This window comes from Rattus norvegicus, chromosome 16, assembly GCF_036323735.1.
Source record: "Rattus norvegicus strain BN/NHsdMcwi chromosome 16, GRCr8, whole genome shotgun sequence".
NCBI classification, from domain to species: Eukaryota; Metazoa; Chordata; class Mammalia; order Rodentia; family Muridae; genus Rattus; species Rattus norvegicus.
This window is the reverse complement of record NC_086034.1, coordinates 63075542-63087832: the sequence shown is the minus strand read 5'-3', so window position 1 is coordinate 63087832 and position 12291 is coordinate 63075542. Positions and strand designations below refer to the sequence as shown.

The following is a 12291-nucleotide window of genomic DNA, read 5'->3' as shown; positions in this document are numbered from 1 at the left end:
GGAGATCAGATTCAGAGTTCACTGAAGCAAGCACTGAATAGTTTGAAAAGGTGACACGACCTTCTTGGACTTAACAGTTATTAAATAACAGTGAACCTAAATCCAATTATACTGCTAGGGACTTCGGTGTCGTTCATTTTGCCAACAGGCAGAGGAAAACACTTAGCTTTGCATTTGTCTGTTACTAGAAGGTAGCAACTGAAACCCTTTAGTGGAACTAACAGGCTGGCCAGCCTGATGTGTGCAGTGCGTTGCGGTTGTAAGAGATGGGAAACTCGGTGTTCGGTGCCGTCTACAGAACCCCACCTTTGACCCCGTGTTCCGTGTTAATTACTCCACTTGCCCCCATGCAAGTCTTTTACAGAGTGGCCCTCATCTCTACATGAACACCCACTCAAGTCTCTCCTTGCTGCTTCAATTAGCTCTCTTGTGTCCCAGAGAAAACAATAACTTCCTTATCTGTTATATCCCATGACTGATTGCCTGCCTTTGGAAAACAGTTTGGCACCACTGTCTTCCTCCTTGTTCATGGATGTCCAGGCTCGGTGGCCATGCAATGCTTTGGACAGTGTGCCTCCTTCTCCAGCCCCTAAGCACTCGTGTTTGGCTACACCAGGAATCTTCTCCTTGGAACCTTGGACCCATCAGACTCCCAGTCCTTCTCATCATTTAAGGGCTTCCCCTGATGTGGTTGGTGAAACGAAAGATTCCAACAATCTTTCATTGTGCCCCTGGAGCCAGATCTGTATGACACTTATCTCTTACCCTGTAGAAGCTCGCTCCTGTACAAGGAGCACCTTGTGAGGACAGACAGGTTGCCTTCCTCACTGTGCCAGTTAGATTTTATCAGTTCGACACAAGCTAGAGTCACCCGGGAAAAGAAAACTTCAGTTGGGGAATGGCCTATAGGCAAGCCTGTGGGGTCGTTGTCCCGATTAATGATTGACAAGAGAGGGCCCAGTCCACTGTTGGCAGGTGCTGCCCCTGGGAGTCACCTGGCAGGTGGTTCTGGTTAAGAGCACTGGCTGCTCTTCTGGAGGACCTAGGTTCAATTCACACGGTAGCTCACACACGTCGGTGGACTCCAGCTCCAGGGTATTCAACATACATGCAGGCAGGACACCAATGCACGTAAAGTAAAAAGTAAACAGTCATTTAAAAATAAAAATTAAAAAAAGAAAAGAGGCTGAATGAGCCATGCAGATTAGGAGAGTCAGCACTGTTCCTCTGTGCTCTCTGCCTCAGTTTTCAGTTCCTGCCTCCAAGTTCCCCCGCCTTGATTTACTGCCTCTGTTTTCCTCCCTGGTGGAGGGTAGCCCAGGAGCCAGATAAGGCTTATCCCAAGGTGACTTGGTCATTGCCAGCGCTGAGCAAACCTTGGGGACATGTTCAATAAACAGATGTGGGGTGAAAAGAAATTAAAGTGTTGACAGTCAGCTTTTAACTTACTTCCCCCCCCCCCCGCTTCTCCCTCCCCACTTTCTCTGTGTCTGTGTGAGTCCATTTCAGTGTGTCTTGTATGTGAAGATGTTTGCTGTGGTCTAGACATTTTAGGTCCAACGCTTTGGGTTAAGAAAACTTTGAAAAGTCAGCTCTGGTGTTTTGGGAACTTGTAATGTAGCAGGGGAGGTAGGTGCACTTTCTATATTGTGATAAAATATGTCTAAAATAGTACTTATCCTTTTAAGGATTTGTGCATGTGGCACTCTGGGGTATTAGATGTGTCCATTGTTGTATATCTTTACACAAGCCTTTTGTGATCCTTAGCATAAACTATCCTTAGCATAAACAGTAACTCTATTTGGCCCCACCTCCTGCCTCTACTCCTCTCCATTCTACTCTCGGTGTTTATGAATGCACCCACCCTAAGCACTTCGTGTGCCTCAAAACTCACAATAATTGTCTTTCCGTGGCTGGCTTATTTTTGCTTAAAATGACATCTTCAAGAATGGTTCACAGCAATATGTTTCAAATTCTTTTCCTTTTTCTAGGCTGAATAATATTTTATTATAGACATCACATTATCCACTTACCTGGTGATACATACTTAAGTCTCTCTCTCTCTCTCTCTCTCTCTCTCTCTCTCTCTCTCTCTCTCTCACTGTAAATGATGCTCCTTTTTATGGTTTGAATACAGAATGTCCTTCATAGGCTCCTGTGTCTCTATACTTGGTCTCCAGCTGGTGGCACTGTTTGGGGAGATTATAGAATCTCTAAGAATTGAGTCAAGCTAGGTCCTTGAGGTCGGTCTTCATAGTTTATACCCGGAGTCCACTTTCAGCTGGAGCACTTTGTCTCTTGGTCAACACTTCAAGAAACTTCCAGAGCAGACTCCTGTCACTGAGCCTGGGCATGCCGGCTGCCGTGCCTCCCCTCTCACAGTAGACCCTCCGAATTATAGGCTAAAATAAGTGCTTATTCCCTTAAGTTGTTTCTGCAAGGTATTTGGCCACAGTGATATGAAAGTACTTAACTCAGTACCCAAAGGTGTGCACACACATCAATCTGAGGCCCTTTTCCCAGTCATTTTGATATATGCAGAAACACAGACTTGCTGGACCATAAGGAAACCTTATGTTCAGCTTTTCCAAGGAGCCAAACTGTTTCCTCCAGCAGCTATGCCAGTTCAGAACCTGAGCGCAATACTAGACTCTTCAGTAGTGCATCTGAACTCTCTTTGTTTCCTGCCGTCTGGCTCGTGCATCCATCCACCCGGCCCCTTGAGCTGGGTGATTCTAATATTCCGTTGTGCCGGCTAGTTTTATGTCAGCTTGACACAAGGTAGACGTACCATCAGGACAGTAATGAGAATAAAGTGCTTCCGTGGATAACGTTTTAGGATCTGGACCAAGGTGCCCTGAAGGTATTTCCCCTCAAGGGAGGAGCTTCGCCACATTCTAAGAGAAGCGATGTTTGGGATCTTGCTTCTGTGGTGCTGGAAATGACCCCCTGGTACGGGGGTGTTGGGGGGGGGAGAGATGGGGACAGCAACACTAGCAGTCACGAGATGCATGGCCTGGCCTCATTAAATGTTGCTGAATCTTCATGAGTCGTTCTTGGTGTGAGGCCTCTGCTTTCTAACTTCTGTGGATTGAAGATCCTAGGGCAGTGAGAACGGAGTGAAGACCGCATTTCACAATGATTTTACAGAGCCACAGAGATATGCGTGTACACGGGCAACATGGCACTCAGCTCACGTACACGCTCAATGAACAAGAATATTGCTATCGTTATCGTGGTCAAGGGACGTACAAAATGTCTGACAGATAACGGACTGGCTGATGCAGGAGGGGCAGGTGTGGAGCAGACAAACATGAACGTGTACTGTCCTACCTCACGGCCCACAGTTCCCAGCCAAGCGTAAGGAGTGGAAAAGGCATGAAGTGAGCTGGAGCTCTGCTGTACGGTTTCTGTCTGGTCTTTCTGGTTCCATCTACTGAACAGAAGCAGCACTTCCTTATTCTAAAGGCTCAGATGGCTTTGTGTGGCCCGATTTTCTTTGTCAGTCTGTTGTTTGCTATCCACCCATGCTGGCTAATTTTATTTCGGCTCGACACGGTCTCTGAGAGGAGGGAACCCCAGTTGAGGAAATGCTTTATGATCACGCTGTACCTCATTTTCTTAAGTAGTTACTGGTGGGGGAGGGCCCATCCCATTGTGGGTAAGGTCATCGCTGGGCTGGGTGTCCTGGGTTTTGCAAGAAATCGTGGAGAGAAAACCAGTAAGCAGCACCCTTCCATGGCCTCTGCATCTAGGTTCCAGCCCTACTTGAGGGTCCACCCGGACTTCCTTTCCTGATGGACTGCAACGTGCAAGTTTGTAATATTCTTTTATATTTGTGATATGTACCAATCTGAGAACTTGGGGATGAACCACGATATGGAAAAGTTGTGTCTTAAAAGTGTTGGTTGTAACTACCTAAAGACTATACATGGACTGACCCTGGACTCTGACCTCATAGGTAGCATTGAATATCCTAGTAAGATCATCAGTGTAAGGGGAAGCCCTGGGTCCTGCTAAGACTGAACGAGATTGTTGCGGGGAGGGCGGCAATGGGGGGAGGATGGGGAGGGGAACACCCATAAAGAAGGGGAGGGGGAGGGATTAGGGGGATGTTGCCCCAGAAACCAGGAAAGGGAATAACAGTCGAAATGTAAATAAGAAATACTCAAGTTAAAAATAAATAAATAAATAAATAAATAAGAAATACAATTAACAAAAAAAAAAGTGTTGGTTGTAAACTGACAAGGAGTCAGTTGTCCTGGCTAATACGTCAACTTGAAACAGACTAGAGCCATCGGAGAGGAGGAAAACCCCGTTGAAAAGAATGCCTCCATAAGTTCGGGCTGAAGGCAAGCCTGTAGAGCATTTCTCAATGATTGATGTGGAAGGACCGGGTCCATTGTGGGTGGTACCATCCCTAGGCTGGTGGTCTCCGGTTCTACAAGAAAGCAGGCTGAGTAAGCCATGGGGAGCAAGCCAGTAAGTAACATCTCACCATGGCCTCTGCATCAGCTCCTGCCTCTGAGCTCCAGCCCTACTTGAGTTCCTGACTTCCTTTAGTGATGGACTGTGATGTGGGAGTGTAAATCAAATTAACTCTTTCCTGCACACATTGCTTTTGGTCATGTTGTTTCAGGGTTGCATTAAGTAACCCTAACTGAGACACCGCCTAAACACACCTTACATCAGTAGTAACTGGGTTATGGATGGCTCTAGAATTTGTTACAGGGAAGCGGGAGTGAGGTGTTGCTCAACATTACCCAGTGGGTGCCTGTGTGGTTCTGTTATTGGCTTTGGGGGTGAAAGGAATCATCGCTTAAATCTCAGAAGGCAAGCTGTTTGTGGCCACTGGGCAGTAAAGGGTTTGTGTGGTTTCGTGGAGGATTCATCAGGGCTAGCGGCGCAGCCTTAGACGCCGGGTCCGCTCAGTTTCCCTGGTCTCCTCTTGGGCTTTCTGCATTGTCTTCAAGTAAGTTTCGGTGGGCTCCTTTAACCTGCAACTTCCTGAAAGGCCCTTAAGGGCTTTTTATGAAGTCCCTTGGTGGTGTTGTTCTTCCGAGCGCCAGCAGGTGTCAGCACGTCTCAAGGAGTAAAATACCCGGTGCCGGCCGGGCACCTGTTCTTTTGTTAACTAAATTTGGGTGGGATGAGGTGGGGAAACCAGGAAGAAAATTATCAGTGTCTTTAAACAGTGCCAGCATCAGCGTGCCTGGGCTGCTTTCAAGAGGCAGCTCCATCTCCTGAAATCCTTTCAGAGCTTGCGATGTGTACATCAGGGGCAACTCCGCCATTTTTGCTGCCAAAATAATGTATGCTCAGGACCAAAGGTAAAATGTAAAATGGAGAATGGTTGTATAACTACCTCACAGAAGGAAATGTGAGGAGGCAGGCTTATAAACGTCAGTCATGTACGCTCGAAGCACAGAGTGGTCGTCCTTCGCTGGAGACACTATTGGATGGCACCTCTCATGGCTGGCAACAGGCTACCTAATAATTAGCATGTTGATTGACTGCCACGAATGGAACTTGTCACTTAAGGTAAAAGAAGATACGAAGAGGAAATCCTTGCTGGATTATATTGGTAGCTCTGAGAACAGGCTGCATCCAGGGATATTTCCTTTACTGGGGTGACCTGAGGTACAGCTCATACCCCAGACATTGGTACCAGGAGACAGAAGCAGGAGAACCAGCAGAGGTTTGGAAAGGCTTGTTCCGTACAGTCTGGCTTGCTTTGGAGAGAGAGGAAGTGGGGAAAGAAGGATGAGGATGGGAGGGAAGGGGAAAGGAGGGAGAGAGAAAAGGGGAAGGAGAGGAGAAAGCTCTTTCAAATGTAAGGTAGTAGGATGCAGTCTCCAGTAGAGGCAGGGGATCTGGAAGCTTCAGGTCTGCTCTTCCCCCCTCCTCAAGGATAGAGTTTGCTCACTGCCCTCTTCCACTGGAGCCTGATAATGTTCTTGCTAATGGGGGCACCACTCCAATCTCTGCCCTGTGGCCTGTTGGATCTTCCTCTGCCTCAATTTTTTAAGGACATGGGACAACGTTCAGGGCATACCCAGGCAACCCAGTATAGTATTGTCTTCACTTCCCGAGATCCTTTGCACAATGACCCCTGCAAAGACTTTCTCACGAAAGGTATCATTATGGGTTTCACAGAACAGGACAGGGTGTCTTTGGGAACTGTTTTTCAGCTTTAACAGTGGGAACTGAGGATTCTGATTTACAGCTAGACTTGGAGCCTAACAGCAAGAAGGGAAATCACCTGAGTGGATATTTTTTGCTCGCATCTTTACTTCTCTGCTTAACAGGGTGTGTTTAGAGCATTGGAAGGGCCTTTTCAGCTGAGCAAACATGGGACAGGAGAATGTTAGAGCTATGGAAGCCACTACAATGGAACATGAAGCCTTCCAAGGAAGCCCACAAGGTCTGCAAAACTGGAAGAGCATCCGGAAGAGGGCTTGGCAAATATTTCTTGCAACTGCTTCACTCTGTTGTGAGCGGGAAGCAGCTGCAAACGGCATGCTCGCCTTGGCTGTGCCTCCACTCCAGCACAACTTCCCTGCATCGCTTGCTAAAAAGGACTTAAACCCCTGCTGGCACCTCAGGGAAAACAAACATTCCCAAACTCTGAAAGGGCTATTATTTCCAACAAGTGCATGAAAAATGTATGTGCTATGGAACATGGGTAAAAGGAAAACTTGAACTATTGGGACTGGTATCTAGTTACATTTATTTGTGCAGAAGAGCATGTCAGATTTCTCGGGATTGGAGTTAGGGGTGCTGGGAATAAAACCCAGGTCCTCTACAAAAGCCGTACGTGTTCTTAACTGCCGAGTCATCTCTCTCGTCCCCAGAGACATGAATCCTTAAGACAGGTCCCTTGGAGAAGAGGACATCAAGATGGAACTCTGCGTGCGCAAAACTGACTGGAGGAGAGACTCAAGACATCGAGGAAACAGTGATGTAACACTGTGGCGTACTAAAAGGAGAGAAGGATGTGTTGGAAGCAGGACTTGTCTGCACAGCAGCTCTAAGTCTCGGCCAGGCTGTCAGGAAGCCTCTGCACAAATGGCCAACACGGGTTCCTCACACTGAGTGGGAGTGGCCTGGCTCCCACATCCTTCCTGCTTGGATCAGACTCGGGGAAAGATGACCTTCAAATGAAAGCCCCGATGGGTCAAAGGTGTGGCAGGTGTTGGCTATCCACCAGCCCTACTTCTTGTATTGGATTTCAGCATTTTCCAATGATGTACCTACTGTGGGAATTTCTGGTTTTGTTGGAGACCCAGTTGTGTCATGTGATATTTTTCTGGAGACTGTCTTATGAGAGGCTGTTTGGCTGAGAACAGTCACATGTTTCTCTGGAAGCTGCCTGGTAAAAGAGCACCTGATGATGTTTGCTGGGGTGGATGGTTGAGAGGACATGTGATATTTGGAAAGAGTGTAAGTATAACCTTACAGACAGTGGGTGATGCTCTGGCATTAGTTCACCTTGTGTAATTCACTGATCTTTGTGACTTCGTAGAGAGAAATGCACCAAAGAACTCCTGGTGGTGGTCTGGCTGCTTCTTGCTGTGTCTGTAGACTTGGGTCAATTGGTGGAGCCTTGTGGTTTCTTCTGGATTGAGCTGCCATGGCTGATTTGTGAGTGGTGATTGCCATGTGGACTAGACTGCTGCTGCTTGCTACTGAGTTGGCCTTTGGCTAGTGGACTGAACTGCTGACAATTTGTTGTGTTTTATAAAAAGAAAGAGGAGAGAAGGATGTGTTTGTTGGGGGCACAGACTGTATGGTGTGGGGAAGGGGGTGTCTCTGCAGCCCCATGCTGAGGCATCCCTTCCCCCAGGCACCAGCCACACAAGGATAGTAGTATAGAATAGAGTTTATTCAGGGCATGGGGAGGGGAGTTGAGAGAAAGGCAAAGAGAGAGAGAGAGAGAGAGAGAGAGAGAGAGAGAGAACCATGGGTATGTGGAAAGAAAGGGGGAATTGGGGGGAGGGAAGGGTAAGGAGCAGGAACAAGAATAAGAGAGCAAGAGAGAGGAGGGAGCAAGCAGCCCCTTTTATAGTTGGTCAGGCATACCTGGCTGTTGCTAGGTAACTGTGGGTGGAGCCTAGGCAAAATGCCAACAACAGTGAAAATTGAAATAACTCCAACAAATTATTTCTAAATAGGTCCACAGCCCACGGTTCCTATTTACCTTTCTTTCCCACCACCTCTGGTGGATGGTGGGCTGAAAGGGAGAGTAAAGCAATTAAGGACCCTTATTAAATTAGGTACACAAGCATACAGGCCCATTCTCTCTAATAGAGTTCAGCTAATGATCCAATCATTTATTTAAGAACATATCAAAGGGCTGGGGATAGGCCAGTCAGTAAAGTGGCTGCAGGCATAAGGACCTGCATTCAGATCTCCAGGAATCACACAAAAGGCAGCTTTGGTTTTGTAAACCACATTTGCATTTGTAACCTCCAGAGCCTGCGGTGAGGGGGAGGGGGGGAGAGGGGGGGATGGGGGGCGCAAAGATGGGCGGATCCCAGCCAATCATTGGCCAGCAAGCCTAGATAAATGAAGGAAATTCAGCTTCAGCTTCAGTGAGAAATCCTGTCTCAAAAAACAAGGCAGGGGGCTGGGGATTTAGTTCAGTGGTACAGCGCTTGCCTAGCAAGCGCAAGGCCCTGGGTTCCGTCCCCAGCTCCGAAAAAAAAGAAAAGAAAAAAAAAAAAAAAAAGGCAGGGAGTGATCACAGAAGAAGCCCTCCGGTCATCGAGCTCCGGCTTCCCTGTGCACATACCCGTGAACGTGCACATACACCGTATAGATAAACAAACAGATGCTATGCCAGAAAAAACGCATACAATCATTACCAAGTATGCAGACTTTTACTGAAGAACTGGGGGTAGAAGGGTGAGGGATGGGTTAGATCGGGGGTTCTCAACCTGTGGGTCGAGACCCCTCTGGCAACCCTCCATCTCCAAAAGTATTTACGTGGCGAGTCATACAGAAGCCAAATGAAAGTTATGAGGCATCAGCAAACATAATTTTATGGCTGGGGGTGTCACCACTGTGTTAAAGGGTGGTAGCCGTTGAGGACCACTGGTTTAGATGAAGAGGTAAGGGACTCACAGGACGGCTCAGTGTCTGAGTCTCTGGAACATATTGGACCCTCAATGTTTTCTTGCATAAAATGACACCTAGACTCGCCAAAGCAAAGCCAGAATCTGCGGCGTCCACTCCCCAACTCGGCTACTTGCCAACCAGGTAATCTGGTAATGTCATCTCTAGAGGTAAAACGTTCCCAAACATTGGGTGTCAGTTCACACTGTTTCCCTATAGGATTTGTCATGCTTCTCAATAGTAAGGGATAAGAATGAGTGGCTAAGGAAAAAACTATAAAATGTTGACTATAGGATTTGTTGAGGGCTGAGGCTGTAGCTCTGTGGCACAGCGCTAGCCCAGGCTATACAAAGTCGTGGGTCTTATGCCCAGTCTCTCCACAAGAGAGACTAAGTTGAGTATCATTATTAATAAAGACCCCATATAACTCCCAAGTCCCCTATAACAGTCCCACAGGTGGGACTTCTCTCAGCCGCAGTCTCATTGCACCCCAAGGACCCTGCAAGTCCTTCCTTTGTCTTGGCCAGGTCTCAGGTGATTCATGGCTTTATTAGTGTCCCTGCTTCTCCTACAGAGACTACCCATCCTCTGCCAACCCCGCTCACTGAAGGAGATGGTTTTATTTGACATTGCCCCTGCAGGGATGTGACTGGCCATGCTTAATTGAGTCCCAGATGTCCTTTATATTTAAACTCCATCATTAGTTCGTGTACAACAAAGAGAAGAAAACGCTGCCGAGGTTGAGTGGTAGTTTTGACAGTTGGATGGAGAAGTCGCCCCAGTGCAACCGGAGTCAGTAGGGTGTCCATAAAACCAGAAGCTCTGTCATGCTAATGAATGTCGGCCAATGCTACCGTGCCCTTGCCTGGGTACACTTGGACTAACGAAACTGTAAAATACTTGATTTGTTTTTGCAAAGGGCTGTGTGATAGTAAACCTTTCCCCCAGAATGAATATTCACTCCGCTCATAACAAGTAGTATGGTCCTGCTCTGGACCCTCTCCTGAACACACGGTAAGTTTTCCTGTCAGTGCGAACCCCTCTGGGATGATCTTGCTGAAGACATTTTACAGTGCAATTAAAGCCGACACATGGAGCTGAAACAAAGCACAAAAATCCTGAGGAAGAAGTGACAACAGCAGCAGCTGTGGACAAGTTTGAGCATGCAGGCACTGACAAGCCAGCCATGCTCCTGCCTTAGGGTCACGTGCATACCAGGAGGGTTGGGTGCTGGGGTGGACAGAAACTGTAAAATGCTCGAATCAATGCTAAATTCAGAGTTATTTCTGATTCCTAGGCTTCCCCCTTTCCTGCTTCATTCTCTACTTGTAGCATTTCTTTCCATTGAAAGGTGGGGAATTAGCTTCGGGTTTTAGGAAGTGAATTATGTGCCCCACCCTGCTCTCTCCAGATTCCTGCCTGAGTCACGCAGACAGCTCTCACCTAAGAGCTGGTTGGAGGCTCTCCGCCCTGAGGATGCTCGGCACTCTCCAGCCAGGCCACTTATCCACTTTCTCAGAAGCCCCAGCGTTATAATTCTTTCTGGCACCTTCCGCAGCATAGCAGTGTCTTCCTAATAAAGTGGGTGTCCTGCTGGGATGCTTGTGGCTTTAGTAACGTGCTGAGCCTGGCACTTGATGGTGGTCTGGAGGACATCTGCAGTGTGCTCTGCGGTGATAAGCCACGCAGGTCGGAGATGGCTGGAATCCTCCCGTGAGAGAGGACGTCTGGTTCTGAGGAGACTGAATTGCACCGTTGCATCGCGCAGTTGGGGGAGGGGAAGGTGGCCTGGCAGTTTCCACTAAATTACTCCATGGGCCACATGATCAGCGTTGGCCCTGGAACACAGTGTCATTGGAAAGAGGGGACAGGATAAATAAACACACAAAGAATTTAAATCACTAGTTCCACAGCTCCCAAAATATTTTCCATGCAAAAACATTTCAGTTTCCAGGGTTGCCCCCACCACCACCAATTGTTTTATTGTGCTAAAACATGGAGATAACATTTATTATTGAAACCATTTTTAACTAAACAGTTCAGTGATGCTAAAAATACTCATAGTGTTGTGTAACCACCTTGGCCACCCACCTTCATAACGTTTTTCATCTGTTAAAACCAATGTTCAAAACCCACTAATAATAACCTCTGGTTTCCCCCTTGCATCCCTGCGAATATCTTTTCATAGCATAATTGTCTTTTCCAAAAGAAAAAATATTTAATTTGGAAAATTGTATTATTGAACATTTTTATAGATGTTAAAAATTTGGGGATTGACATGTAATAATTGTTCATGCTTGTGATATTTTAGCATTTTTAGACACTGATCTAGTCAAGGTAATTAGCACCTCCCTGTCCTTGTCATTTATTTATCTTTGGAAACTTGGAGCTCCCCCTTCTAGGATTTTCGTATGCACCCACCCCAATGATTCTGCCTGTTCTATGAGGCAGGCACTCACCTCCTTATATCTCATTGGTTCTCAACCTTCCTAATGCTGTGGCCCTTTAATACATATTACAGTGACCCCCCCAACCATAAAATTACTTTTATCGCTATATTGCAACTATAATTTTGCTACTGTTATGAGTCATAAGGCAAACATTTTTGAAGATAGAGGTTTGCCAAAGGGGTCTTGACCCACAGGTTGAGAACTACGGTGTGATAAAACCTGGACAGAAAACATTGCAGTGCTGGGATCAGGTGCCTCATAGAGTTTCTTTGTTGTATAAACTTGGGTCACCATCACTGTGAATCTTAACGAGGTTAACATTTATAGCTAGTGATCCCCTGTCTGGTTACAGTTGTTTCCCTAGTGCATTTTAAGAGATGCACTGTTCTGTTTCGGTGTGTCCCATGTCTACACATGTACTGGATGTCTATGACCTCTCCCACATTGCATATGGATGTCATACTTTTTGACACTTGTCCCCTTTGGGAATTGTCTTGTGGTGACTTTAGGTTGCTCCTGGGTGGCTATGAAACAGTTCCTTCCAGTCTACCAAATAGAGCAGGTGGGTTTTTGTGTCCCTGTTGAGTGATTCTGGAGGAGACGATTAATGTAACAATATAGCAAGATGAACTCTTTGCCCATGAGAGCAGGTCAACTGGACAAAGAAAGGGATTAGATGTGATGTCGCAATTGCAATTTTGCACATTCATAGGACTCCATGAGG

General features: G+C 46.8%; 1 long non-coding RNA gene across 3 annotated transcripts in view; it reads right to left on the bottom strand.

The window, feature by feature from the left end:
• Positions 1–5409: 5409 nt before the first annotated feature.
• Positions 5410–12291, bottom strand: part of LOC120097468 (uncharacterized) — an 8495-nt gene continuing 1613 nt past the window's right edge. The window contains exons 2-3 of one of the 3 annotated variants that reach the window (XR_010058417.1): positions 10561–10955; positions 5410–7717 (exon numbers count right to left, since the gene is read on the bottom strand). This is a non-coding gene — a long non-coding RNA (uncharacterized LOC120097468). Of the gene's footprint in view, positions 7718–9636; positions 10956–12291 lie in introns of those variants that run through there. The other 2 variants (XR_005494880.2, XR_010058416.1) reach the window with 2 other exon arrangements.